Source organism: Phalangium opilio, unplaced genomic scaffold (genome assembly GCF_054372755.1).
Source record: "Phalangium opilio isolate 3A_F unplaced genomic scaffold, DU_Popi_V2 ptg001421l_1, whole genome shotgun sequence".
Classification (NCBI taxonomy): domain Eukaryota; kingdom Metazoa; phylum Arthropoda; class Arachnida; order Opiliones; family Phalangiidae; genus Phalangium; species Phalangium opilio.
The window spans coordinates 3881453-3895895 of NW_028324258.1; the positions used below are offsets into that span (position 1 = coordinate 3881453).

General features: G+C 47.3%; 4 non-coding genes across 4 annotated transcripts; all 4 read right to left on the minus strand.

Moving 5' to 3' along the window:
* Window positions 1-8415: 8415 nt before the first annotated feature.
* TRNAK-UUU (transfer RNA lysine (anticodon UUU)) lies at window positions 8416-8488 on the minus strand. The gene has a single exon. It is a non-coding gene; the product is annotated as a tRNA-Lys (tRNA).
* A 955-nt stretch (window positions 8489-9443) lies between these two features.
* TRNAK-UUU (transfer RNA lysine (anticodon UUU)) lies at window positions 9444-9516 on the minus strand. Its single transcript has one exon. It is a non-coding gene; the product is annotated as a tRNA-Lys (tRNA).
* A 2279-nt stretch (window positions 9517-11795) lies between these two features.
* TRNAK-UUU (transfer RNA lysine (anticodon UUU)) lies at window positions 11796-11868 on the minus strand. The gene has a single exon. It is a non-coding gene; the product is annotated as a tRNA-Lys (tRNA).
* Window positions 11869-13411: 1543 nt separating this feature from the next.
* Window positions 13412-13484, minus strand: TRNAK-UUU (transfer RNA lysine (anticodon UUU)). Its single transcript has one exon. It is a non-coding gene; the product is annotated as a tRNA-Lys (tRNA).
* Window positions 13485-14443: the final 959 nt, after the last annotated feature.

Below are 14443 nucleotides of genomic sequence, written 5' to 3' on the forward strand. Positions count from 1 at the left end.
TGTGGAAAAACTCTTACTTTTTTCGTTACATCTGAGACCTCACAACCCCTCTCCCGGGTGGTCGCAAACCACCAACCTTTCGCTTAACAGCCGAACGTGCTAACCATTGCGCCACGGAAGCCCAAAAATTAAATGGTCGGCAGGTAATGTGGAAAAACTTTGGCTTTTTACGTCACATCTGAGACCTCACAACACCGCTCCCGGATGGGCTCGAACCACCAACCTTTCGATTAACAGCCGAACGCGCTAACCATTGCACCACGGAAGCCCAAAAATTAATTGGTCGTAAGGTATTGTGGAAAAACTTTCGCTTTTTACGTTACATTTGAGACCCCACAACACCGCTTCAGGGTGGTCTCGAACCACCAACCTATTGGTTAACAGCCGAACGCGCAAACCATTGAGCCACGGAAGCTCAGAAATTAAATGGTTGTCACGTATTGTGGAAAAGTTTTGACTTTTTACTCTACATCTGAGACCCCACAACACCTCTTTAGGGTGGGCTCGAACGACCAATCTTTCGGTTAACAGCTGACCGTGCTAACCATTGCGCCACGGAAGCCCAAAAATTAAATGGTCGTCAGGTATTGTGGAAAAACTCTTACTTTTTTCGTTACATCTGAGACCTCACAACCCCTCTCCCGGGTGGTCGCGAACCACCAACCTTTCGCTTAACAGCCGAACGTGCTAACCATTGCGCCACGGAAGCCCAAAAATTAAATGGTCGGCAGGTAATGTGGAAAAACTTTGGCTTTTTACGTCACATCTGAGACCTCACAACACCGCTCCCGGATGGGCTCGAACCACCAACCTTTCGATTAACAGCCGAACGCGCTAACCATTGCACCACGGAAGCCCAAAAATTAATTGGTCGTAAGGTATTGTGGAAAAACTTTCGCTTTTTACGTTACATTTGAGACCCCACAACACCGCTTCAGGGTGGGCTCGAACGACCAATCTTTCGGTTAACAGCTGACCGCGCTAACCTTTGCGCCACGGAAGCCCAAAAATTAAATGGTCGTCAGGTATTGTGGAAAAACTCTTACTTTTTTCGTTACATCTGAGACCTCACAACCCCTCTCCCGGGTGGTCGCGAACCACCAACCTTTCGCTTAACAGCTGAACGCGCTAACCATTGCGCCACGGAAGCCCAAAAATTAAATGGTCGTCAGGTATTGTGGAAAAACTCTTACTTTTTTCGTTACATCTGAGACCTCACAACCCCTCTCCCGAATGGTCGCAAACCAACAACCTATTGGTTAACAGGCGAACGCGCAAACCATTGAGCCACGGAAGCTCAGAAATTAAATGGTTGTCACGTATTGTGGAAAAGTTTTGTCTTTTTACGCTACATCTGAGACCCCACAACACCTCTCTTGGGTGGGCTCGAACCACCAATCTTTCGGTTAACAGCCGAACGTGCTAACCATTGCGCCACGGAAGCCCAAAAATTAAATGGTCGTCAGGTATTGTGGAAAAACTCTTACTTTTTTCGTTACATCTGAGACCTCACAACACCGCTCTCGGGTGGGCTCGAACCACCAACCTTTTGAATAACAGCTGAGCGCGCTAACTATTGCGCCACGGAAGCACAAAAATTAAATGATCGTCAGGTATTGTGGTAACTTTGGCTTTGTACGTTACATTTGAGATCCCACAACACCGCTCCCGGGTGGGCTCGAACCACCAACCTATTGGTTAACAGCCGAACGCGCTAAACATTGAGTCACGAAAGCTCAGAAATTAAAAGGTTGTCATGTATTGTGGAAAAGTTTTGACTTTTTACGCTACATCTGAGACCCCACAACACCTCTCCCGGGTGGTCTCGAACCTCCAACCTTTCGGTTAACAGCCGAACGCGCTAACCATTGCACCACGGAAGCCCAAAAATTAATTGGTCGTAAGGTATTGTGGAAAAACTTTCGCTTTTTACGTTACATTTGAGACCCCACAACACCGCTTCAGGGTGGGCTCGAACGACCAATCTTTCGGTTAACAGCTGACCGCGCTAACCTTTGCGCCACGGAAGCCCAAAAATTAAATGGTCGTCAGGTATTGTGGAAAAACTCTTACTTTTTTCGTTACATCTGAGACCTCACAACCCCTCTCCCGGGTGGTCGCGAACCACCAACCTTTCGCTTAACAGCTGAACGCGCTAACCATTGCGCCACGGAAGCCCAAAAATTAAATGGTCGTCAGGTATTGTGGAAAAACTCTTACTTTTTTCGTTACATCTGAGACCTCACAACCCCTCTCCCGGGTGGTCGCAAACCAACAACCTATTGGTTAACAGGCGAACGCGCAAACCATTGAGCCACGGAAGCTCAGAAATTAAATGGTTGTCACGTATTGTGGAAAAGTTTTGTCTTTTTACGCTACATCTGAGACCCCACAACACCTCTCTTGGGTGGGCTCGAACCACCAATCTTTCGGTTAACAGCCGAACGTGCTAACCATTGCGCCACGGAAGCCCAAAAATTAAATGGTCGTCAGGTATTGTGGAAAAACTCTTACTTTTTTCGTTACATCTGAGACCTCACAACACCGCTCTCGGGTGGGCTCGAACCACCAACCTTTTGAATAACAGCTGAGCGCGCTAACTATTGCGCCACGGAAGCACAAAAATTAAATGATCGTCAGGTATTGTGGTAACTTTGGCTTTGTACGTTACATTTGAGATCCCACAACACCGCTCCCGGGTGGGCTCGAACCACCAACCTATTGGTTAACAGCCGAACGCGCTAAACATTGAGTCACGAAAGCTCAGAAATTAAAAGGTTGTCATGTATTGTGGAAAAGTTTTGACTTTTTACGCTACATCTGAGACCCCACAACACCTCTCCCGGGTGGTCTCGACCCTCCAACCTTTCGGTTAACAGCTGAACGCGCTATCCATTGCGCCACGGAAGCCCAATAATTAAATGTTCGTCAGAATTTGTGGAAAAACTCTTACTTTTTTCGTTACATCTGAGACCTCACAACACCGCTCACGGGTGGGCCCGAACCACCAACCTATTGGTTAACAGCCGAACGCGCTAAAAATTGAGCCACGAAAGCTCAGAAATTAAATGGTTGTCACGTTTTGTGGAAACGTTTTGAATTTTTACGCTACATCTGAGACCCCACAACACCTCTTTAGGGTGGGCTCGAACGACCAATCTTTCGGTTAACAGCTGACCGCGCTAACCATTGCGCCACGGAAGCCCAAAAATTAAATGGTCGTCAGGTATTGTGGAAAAACTCTTACTTTTTTCGTTACATCTGAGACCTCACAACCCCTCTCCCGGGTGGTCGCGAACCACCAACCTTTCGCTTAACAGCCGAACGTGCTAACCATTGCGCCACGGAAGCCCAAAAATTAAATGGTCGGCAGGTAATGTGGAAAAACTTTGGCTTTTTACGTCACATCTGAGGCCTCGCAACACCGCTCCCGGATGGGCTCGAACCACCAACCTTTCGATTAACAGCCGAACGCGCTAACCATTGCACCACGGAAGCCCAAAAATTAATTGGTCGTAAGGTATTGTGGAAAAACTTTCGCTTTTTACGTTACATTTGAGACCCCACAACACCGCTTCAGGGTGGTCTCGAACCACCAACCTATTGGTTAACAGCCGAACGCGCAAACCATTGAGCCACGGAAGCTCAGAAATTAAATGGTTGTCACGTATTGTGGAAAAGTTTTGACTTTTTACTCTACATCTGAGACCCCACAACACCTCTCCTGGGTGGGGTCGAACCACCAACCTTTCGGTTAACTGCCGAACGCGCTAACCATTGCTCCACGGAAACCCAAAAATTAAAGGGTCGTCAGGTATTGTGGAAAAACTTTGGCTTTATACGTTACATTTGAAATCCCACAACACCGCTCCCGGGTGGGCTCGAACCAACAACCTATTGGTTAACAGGCGAACGCGCTAAACATTGAGCCACGAAAGATCAGAAATTAAATGGTTGTCACGTATTGTGGAAAATTTTGTCTTTTTACGCTACATCTGAGACCCCACAACACCTCTCTTGGGTGGGCTCGAACCACCAATCTTTCGGTTAACAGCCGAACGTGCTAACCATTGCGCCACGGAAGCCCAAAAATTAAATGGTCGTCAGGTATTGTGGAAAAACTCTTACTTTTTTCGTTACATCTGAGACCTCACAACACCGCTCTCGGGTGGGCTCGAACCCCCAACCTTTTGAATAACAGCTGAGCGCGCTAACTATTGCGCCACGGAAGCACAAAAATTAAATGATCATCAGGTATTGTGGTAACTTTGGCTTTGTACGTTACATTTGAGATCCCACAACACCGCTCCCGGGTGGGCTCGAACCACCAACCTATTGGTTAACAGCCGAACGCGCTAAACATTGAGTCACGAAAGCTCAGAAATTAAAAGGTTGTCATGTATTGTGGAAACGTTTTGACTTTTTACGCTACATCTGAGACCCCACAACACCTCTCCCGGGTGGTCTCGAACCTCCAACCTTTCGGTTAACAGCTGAACGCGCTATCCATTGCGCCACGGAAGCCCTATAATTAAATGTTCGTCAGAATTTGTGGAAAAACTCTTACTTTTTTCGTTACATCTGAGACCTCACAACACCGCTCTCGGGTGGGCTCGAACCCCCAACCTTTTGAATAACAGCTGAGCGCGCTAACTATTGCGCCACGGAAGCACAAAAATTAAATGATCATCAGGTATTGTGGTAACTTTGGCTTTGTACGTTACATTTGAGATCCCACAACACCGCTCCCGGGTGGGCTCGAACCACCAACCTATTGGTTAACAGCCGAACGCGCTAAACATTGAGTCACGAAAGCTCAGAAATTAAAAGGTTGTCATGTATTGTGGAAACGTTTTGACTTTTTACGCTACATCTGAGACCCCACAACACCTCTCCCGGGTGGTCTCGAACCTCCAACCTTTCGGTTAACAGCTGAACGCGCTATCCATTGCGCCACGGAAGCCCTAGAATTAAATGTTCGTCAGAATTTGTGGAAAAACTCTTACTTTTTTCGTTACATCTGAGACCTCACAACACCGCTCACGGGTGGGCCCGAACCACCAACCTATTGGTTAACAGCCGAACGCGCTAAACATTGAGCCACGAAAGCTCAGAAATTAAATGGTTGTCACGTTTTGTGGAAAAGTTTTGACTTTTTACGCTACATCTGAGACCCCACAACACCTCTTTAGGGTGGGCTCGAACGACCAATCTTTCGGTTAACAGCTGACCGCGCTAACCATTGCGCCACGGAAGCCCAAAAATTAAATGGTCGTCAGGTATTGTGGAAAAACTCTTACTTTTTTCGTTACATCTGAGACCTCACAACCCCTCTCCCGGGTGGTCGCGAACCACCAACCTTTCGCTTAACAGCTGAACGCGCTAACCATTGCGCCACGGAAGCCCAAAAATTAAATGGTCGTCAGGTATTGTGGAAAAACTCTTACTTTTTTCGTTACATCTGAGACCTCACAACACCGCTCTCGGGTGGGCTCGAACCACCAACCTTGTGAATAACAGCTGAGCGCGCTAACCATTGCCCCACGGAAGCCCAAAAATTAAATGTTCGTCAGGTATTGTGGAAAAACTTTGCCTTTGTACGTTACATTTGAGTTCCCACAACACCGCTCCCGGGTGGGCTCGAACCACCAACCTATTGGTTAACAGCCGAACGCGCTAAACATTGAGCCACGAAAGCTCAGAAATTAAATGGTTGTCACGTATTGTGGAAAAGTTTTGACTTTATACGCTACATCTGAGGCCCCACAACACCTCTCTTGTTAGGGCTCGAGCCACCAACCTTTCGGTTAACAGCCGAACGTGCTAACCATTGCGCCACGGAGGCCCAAAAATTAAATGGTCGTCACGTATTGTGGAAAAACTTTGGCTTTATACGTTACATTTGAAATCCCACAACACCGCTCCCGGGTGGGCTCGAACCAACAACCTATTGGTTAACAGGCGAACGCGCTAAACATTGAGCCACGAAAGATCAGAAATTAAATGGTTGTCACGTATTGTGGAAAAGTTTTGTCTTTTTACGCTACATCTGAGACCCCACAACACCTCTCTTGGGTGGGCTCGAACCACCAATCTTTCGGTTAACAGCCGAACGTGCTAACCATTGCGCCACGGAAGCCCAAAAATTAAATGGTCGTCAGGTATTGTGGAAAAACTCTTACTTTTTTCGTTACATCTGAGACCTCACAACACCGCTCTCGGGTGGGCTCGAACCACCAACCTTTTGAATAACAGCTGAGCGCGCTAACTATTGCGCCACGGAAGCACAAAAATTAAATGATCGTCAGGTATTGTGGTAACTTTGGCTTTGTACGTTACATTTGAGATCCCACAACACCGCTCCCGGGTGGGCTCGAACCACCAACCTATTGGTTAACAGCCGAACGCGCTAAACATTGAGTCACGAAAGCTCAGAAATTAAAAGGTTGTCATGTATTGTGGAAACGTTTTGACTTTTTACGCTACATCTGAGACCCCACAACACCTCTCCCGGGTGGTCTCGAACCTCCAACCTTTCGGTTAACAGCTGAACGCGCTATCCATTGCGCCACGGAAGCCCAATAATTAAATGTTCGTCAGAATTTGTGGAAAAACTCTTACTTTTTTCGTTACATCTGAGACCTCACAACACCGCTCACGGGTGGGCCCGAACCACCAACCTATTGGTTAACAGCCGAACGCGCTAAACATTGAGCCACGAAAGCTCAGAAATTAAATGGTTGTCACGTTTTGTGGAAAAGTTTTGACTTTTTACGCTACATATGAGACCCCACAACACCTCTTTAGGGTGGGCTCGAACGACCAATCTTTCGGTTAACAGCTGACCGCGCTAACCATTGCGCCACGGAAGCCCAAAAATTAAATGGTCGTCAGGTATTGTGGAAAAACTCTTACTTTTTTCGTTACATCTGAGACCTCACAACCCCTCTCCCGGGTGGTCGCGAACCACCAACCTTTCGCTTAACAGCTGAACGCGCTAACCATTGCGCCACGGAAGCCCAAAAATTAAATGGTCGTCAGGTATTGTGGAAAAACTCTTACTTTTTTCGTTACATCTGAGACCTCACAACACCGCTCTCGGGTGGGCTCGAACCACCAACCTTGTGAATAACAGCTGAGCGCGCTAACCATTGCCCCACGGAAGCCCAAAAATTAAATGTTCGTCAGGTATTGTGGAAAAACTTTGCCTTTGTACGTTACATTTGAGTTCCCACAACACCGCTCCCGGGTGGGCTCGAACCACCAACCTATTGGTTAACAGCCGAACGCGCTAAACATTGAGCCACGAAAGCTCAGAAATTAAATGGTTGTCACGTATTGTGGAAAAGTTTTGACTTTATACGCTACATCTGAGACCCCACAACACCTCTCTTGTTAGGGCTCGAGCCACCAACCTTTCGGTTAACAGCCGAACGTGCTAACCATTGCGCCACGGAGGCCCAAATATTAAATGGTCGTCACGTATTGTGGAAAAACTTTGGATTTATATGTTACATTTGAGATCCCACAACACCGCTCCCGAGTGGACTCGAACCACCAACCTATTGGTTAACAGGCGAACGCGCTAAACATTGAGCCACGAAAGCTCAGAAATTAAATGGTTGTCACGTATTGTGGAAAAGTTTTGACATTTTACCCTACATCTGAGACCCCACAACACCTCTTTAGGGTGGGCTCGAACGACCAATCTTTCGGTTAACAGCTGACCGCGCTAACCATTGCGCCACGGAAGCCCAAAAATTAAATGGTCGTCAGGTATTGTGGAAAAACTCTTACTTTTTTCGTTACATCTGAGACCTCACAACCCGTCTCCCGGGTGGTCGCGAACCACCAACCTTTCGCTTAACAGCTGAACGCGCTAACCATTGCGCCACGGAAGCCCAAAAATTAAATGGTCGTCAGGTATTGTGGAAAAACTCTTACTTTTTTCGTTACATCTGAGACCTCACAACACCGCTCTCGGGTGGGCTCGAACCACCAACCTTGTGAATAACAGCTGAGCGCGCTAACCATTGCCCCACGGAAGCCCAAAAATTAAATGGTCGTCAGGTATTGTGGAAAAACTTTGCCTTTGTACGTTACATTTGAGATCCCACAACACCGCTCCCGGGTGGGCTCGAACCACCAACCTATTGGTTAACAGCCGAACGCGCTAAACATTGAGCTACGAAAGCTCAGAAATTGAATGGTTGTCACGTATTGTGGAAAATTTTGACTTTTTACGCTACATCTGAGGCCCCACAACACCTCTATTGGGTGGGCTCGAACCACCAACCTTTCGGTTAACAGCCGAACGTGCTAACCATTGCGCCACGGAAGCCCAAAAATTAAATGGTCGGCAGGTAATGTGGAAAAACTTTGGCTTTTTACGTCACATCTGAGACCTCACAACACTGCTCCCGGATGGGCTCGAACCACCAACCTTTCGATTAAAAGCCGAACGCGCTAACCATTGCGCCACGGAAGCCCAAAAATTAAATGGTCGTCAGGTATTGTGGAAAAACTCTTACTTTTTTCGTTACATCTGAGACCTCATAACCCCTCTCCCGGGTGGTTTCGAACCACCAACCTTTCGCTTAACAGCTGAACGCGCTAACCATTGCGCCACGGAAGCCCAAAAATTAAATGGTCGTCAGTTATTGTGGAAAAACTCTTACTTTTTTCGTTACAACTGAGACCTCACAACACCGCTCTCGGGTGGGCTCGAACCACCAACCTTGTGAATAACAGCTGAGCGCGCTAACCATTGCCCCACGGAAGCCCAAAAATTAAATGGTCGTCAGGTATTGTGGAAAAACTTTGCCTTTGTACGTTACATTTGAGATCCCACAACACCGCTCCCGGGTGGGCTCGAACCACCAACCTATTGGTTAACAGCCGAACGCGCTAAACATTGAGCCACGAAAGCTCAGAAATTAAACGGTTGTCACGTATTGTGGAAAAGTTTTGACTTTATACGCTACATCTGAGACCCCACAACACTTCTCTTGTTAGGGCTCGAACCACCAACCTTTCGGTTAACAGCCGAACGAACTAACCATTGCGCCACGGAAGCCCAAAAATTAAATGGTCGTCACGTATTGTGGAAAAACTTTGGATTTATATGTTACATTTGAGATCCCACAACACCGCTCCCGAGTGGGCTCGAACCACCAACCTATTGGTTAACAGGCGAACGCGCTAAACATTGAGCTACGAAAGCTCAGAAATTGAATGGTTGTCACGTATTGTGGAAAATTTTGACTTTTTACGCTACATCTGAGGCCCCACAACACCTCTATTGGGTGGGCTCGAACCACCAACCTTTCGGTTAACAGCCGAACGTGCTAACCATTGCGCCACGGAAGCCCAAAAATTAAATGGTCGGCAGGTAATGTGGAAAAACTTTGGCTTTTTACGTCACATCTGAGACCTCACAACACTGCTCCCGGATGGGCTCGAACCACCAACCTTTCGATTAAAAGCCGAACGCGCTAACCATTGCGCCACGGAAGCCCAAAAATTAAATGGTCGTCAGGTATTGTGGAAAAACTTTCGCTTTTTACGTTACATTTGAGACCCCACAACACCGCTTTTGGGTGGTCTCGAACCACCAACCTATTGGTTAACAGCCGAACGCGCAAACCATTGAGCCACGGAAGCTCAGAAATTAAATGGTTGTCACGTATTGTGGAAAAGTTTTGACTTTTTACGCTACATCTGAGACCCCACAACACCGCTCCCGGATGGGCTCGAACCACCAACCTTTCGATTAACAACCGAAAGCGCTAACCATTGCGCCACGGAAGCCCAAAAATTAAATGGTCGTCCGGTATTGTGGAAAAACTTTGGCTTTATACGTTACATTAGAAATCCCACAACACCGCTCCCGGGTGGGCTCGAACCACCAACCTATTGGTTAACAGGCGAAAGCGCTAAACATTGAGCCACGAAAGCTCAGAAAATAAATGGTTGTCACGTATTGTGGAAAAGTTTTGACTTTTTACGCTACATCTGAGACCCCACAACACCTCTCTTGGGTGGGCTCGAACCACCAACCTTTCGGTTAACAGCCGAACGTGCTAACCATTGCGCCACGGAAGCCCAAAAATTAAATGGTCGGCAGGTAATGTGGAAAAACTTTGGCTTTTTACGTCACATCTGAGACCTCACAACACCGCTCCCGGATGGGCTCGAACCACCAACCTTTCGATTAACAGCCGAACGCGCTAACCATTGCGCCACGGAAGCCCAAAAATTAAATGTTCGTCAGGTATTGTGGAAAAACTTTGCCTTTGTACGTTACATTTGAGTTCCCACAACACCGCTCCCGGGTGGGCTCGAACCACCAACCTATTGGTTAACAGCCGAACGCGCTAAACATTGAGCCACGAAAGCTCAGAAATTAAATGGTTGTCACGTATTGTGGAAAAGTTTTGACTTTATACGCTACATCTGAGACCCCACAACACCTCTCTTGTTAGGGCTCGAGCCACCAACCTTTCGGTTAACAGCCGAACGTGCTAACCATTGCGCCACGGAGGCCCAAAAATTAAATGGTCGTCACGTATTGTGGAAAAACTTTGGATTTATATGTTACATTTGAGATCCCACAACACCGCTCCCGAGTGGGCTCGAACCACCAACCTATTGGTTAACAGGCGAACGCGCTAAACATTGAGCCACGAAAGCTCAGAAATTAAATGGTTGTCACGTATTGTGGAAAAGTTTTGACATTTTACGCTACATCTGAGACCCCACAACACCTCTTTAGGGTCGGCTCGAACGACCAATCTTTCGGTTAACAGCTGACCGCGCTAACCATTGCGCCACGGAAGCCCAAAAATTAAATGGTCGTCAGGTATTGTGGAAAAACTCTTACTTTTTTCGTTACATCTGAGACCTCACAACCCGTCTCCCGGGTGGTCGCGAACCACCAACCTTTCGCTTAACAGCTGAACGCGCTAACCATTGCGCCACGGAAGCCCAAAAATTAAATGGTCGTCAGGTATTGTGGAAAAACTCTTACTTTTTTCGTTACATCTGAGACCTCACAACACCGCTCTCGGGTGGGCTCGAACCACCAACCTTGTGAATAACAGCTGAGCGCGCTAACCATTGCCCCACGGAAGCCCAAAAATTAAATGTTCGTCAGGTATTGTGGAAAAACTTTGCCTTTGTACGTTACATTTGAGTTCCCACAACACCGCTCCCGGGTGGGCTCGAACCACCAACCTATTGGTTAACAGCCGAACGCGCTAAACATTGAGCCACGAAAGCTCAGAAATTAAATGGTTGTCACGTATTGTGGAAAAGTTTTGACTTTATACGCTACATCTGAGACCCCACAACACCTCTCTTGTTAGGGCTCGAGCCACCAACCTTTCGGTTAACAGCCGAACGTGCTAACCATTGCGCCACGGAGGCCCAAAAATTAAATGGTCGTCACGTATTGTGGAAAAACTTTGGATTTATATGTTACATTTGAGATCCCACAACACCGCTCCCGAGTGGGCTCGAACCACCAACCTATTGGTTAACAGGCGAACGCGCTAAACATTGAGCCACGAAAGCTCAGAAATTAAATGGTTGTCACGTATTGTGGAAATGTTTTGACATTTTACGCTACATCTGAGACCCCACAACACCTCTTTAGGGTGGGCTCGAACGACCAATCTTTCGGTTAACAGCTGACCGCGCTAACCATTGCGCCACGGAAGCCCAAAAATTAAATGGTCGTCAGGTATTGTGGAAAAACTTTGGCTTTTTACGTCACATCTGAGACCTCACAACACTGCTCCCGGATGGGCTCGAACCACCAACCTTTCGATTAAAAGCCGAACGCGCTAACCATTGCGCCACGGAAGCCCAAAAATTAAATGGTCGTCAGGTATTGTGGAAAAACTTTCGCTTTTTACGTTACATTTGAGACCCCACAACACCGCTTTTGGGTGGTCTCGAACCACCAACCTATTGGTTAACAGCCGAACGCGCAAACCATTGAGCCACGGAAGCTCAGAAATTAAATGGTTGTCACGTATTGTGGAAAAGTTTTGACTTTTTACGCTACATCTGAGACCCCACAACACCGCTCCCGGATGGGCTCGAACCACCAACCTTTCGATTAACAACCGAAAGCGCTAACCATTGCGCCACGGAAGCCCAAAAATTAAATGGTCGTCCGGTATTGTGGAAAAACTTTGGCTTTATACGTTACATTAGAAATCCCACAACACCGCTTCCGGGTGGGCTCGAACCACCAACCTATTGGTTAACAGGCGAAAGCGCTAAACATTGAGCCACGAAAGCTCAGAAAATAAATGGTTGTCACGTATTGTGGAAAAGTTTTGACTTTTTACGCTACATCTGAGACCCCACAACACCTCTCTTGGGTGGGCTCGAACCACCAACCTTTCGGTTAACAGCCGAACGTGCTAACCATTGCGCCACGGAAGCCCAAAAATTAAATGGTCGGCAGGTAATGTGGAAAAACTTTGGCTTTTTACGTCACATCTGAGACCTCACAACACCGCTCCCGGATGGGCTCGAACCACCAACCTTTCGATTAACAGCCGAACGCGCTAACCATTGCGCCACGGAAGCCCAAAAATTGAATGGTCGTCAGGTATTGTGGAAAAACTTTCGCTTTTTACGTTACATTTGAGACCCCACAACACCGCTTCCGGGTGGTCTCGAACCACCAACCTATTGGTTAACAGCCGAACGCGCAAACCATTGAGCCACGGAAGCTCAGAAATTAAATGGTTGTCACGTATTGTGGAAAAGTTTTGACTTTTTACGCTACATCTGACACCTCACAACCCCTCCTTCGGGTGGTCTCGAACCACCAACCTTTCGCTTAACAGCTGAACGCGCTAACCATTGCGCCACGGAAGCCCAAAAATTAAATGGTCGTCAGGTATTGTGGAAAAACTCTTATTTTTTTCGTTACATCTGAGACCTCACAACACCGCTCTCGGGTGGGCTCGAACCACCAACCTTGTGAATAACAGCTGAGCGCGCTAACCATTGCCCCACGGAAGCCCAAAAATTAAATGGTCGTCAGGTATTGTGGAAAAACTTTGCCTTTGTACGTTACATTTGAGATCCCACAACACCGCTCCCGGGTGGGCTCGAACCACCAACCTATTGGTTAACAGCCGAACGCGCTAAACATTGAGCTACGAAAGCTCAGAAATTGAATGGTTGTCACGTATTGTGGAAAATTTTGACTTTTTACGCTACATCTGAGGCCCCACAACACCTCTATTGGGTGGGCTCGAACCACCAACCTTTCGGTTAACAGCCGAACGTGCTAACCATTGCGCCACGGAAGCCCAAAAATTAAATGGTCGGCAGGTAATGTGGAAAAACTTTGGCTTTTTACGTCACATCTGAGACCTCACAACACTGCTCCCGGATGGGCTCGAACCACCAACCTTTCGATTAAAAGCCGAACGCGCTAACCATTGCGCCACGGAAGCCCAAAAATTAAATGGTCGTCAGGTATTGTGGAAAAACTCTTACTTTTTTCGTTACATCTGAGACCTCATAACCCCTCTCCCGGGTGGTTTCGAACCACCAACCTTTCGCTTAACAGCTGAACGCGCTAACCATTGCGCCACGGAAGCCCAAAAATTAAATGGTCGTCAGGTATTGTGGAAAAACTCTTACTTTTTTCGTTACAACTGAGACCTCACAACACCGCTCTCGGGTGGGCTCGAACCACCAACCTTGTGAATAACAGCTGAGCGCGCTAACCATTGCCCCACGGAAGCCCAAAAATTAAATGGTCGTCAGGTATTGTGGAAAAACTTTGCCTTTGTACGTTACATTTGAGATCCCACAACACCGCTCCCGGGTGGGCTCGAACCACCAACCTATTGGTTAACAGCCGAACGCGCTAAACATTGAGCCACGAAAGCTCAGAAATTAAACGGTTGTCACGTATTGTGGAAAAGTTTTGACTTTATACGCTACATCTGAGACCCCACAACACTTCTCTTGTTAGGGCTCGAACCACCAACCTTTCGGTTAACAGCCGAACGTGCTAACCATTGCGCCACGGAAGCCCAAAAATTAAATGGTCGTCACGTATTGTGGAAAAACTTTGGATTTATATGTTACATTTGAGATCCCACAACACCGCTCCCGAGTGGGCTCGAACCACCAACCTATTGGTTAACAGGCGAACGCGCTAAACATTGAGCTACGAAAGCTCAGAAATTGAATGGTTGTCACGTATTGTGGAAAATTTTGACTTTTTACGCTACATCTGAGGCCCCACAACACCTCTATTGGGTGGGCTCGAACCACCAACCTTTCGGTTAACAGCCGAACGTGCTAACCATTGCGCCACGGAAGCCCAAAAATTAAATGGTCGGCAGGTAATGTGGAAAAACTTTGGCTTTTTACGTCACATCTGAGACCTCACAACACTGCT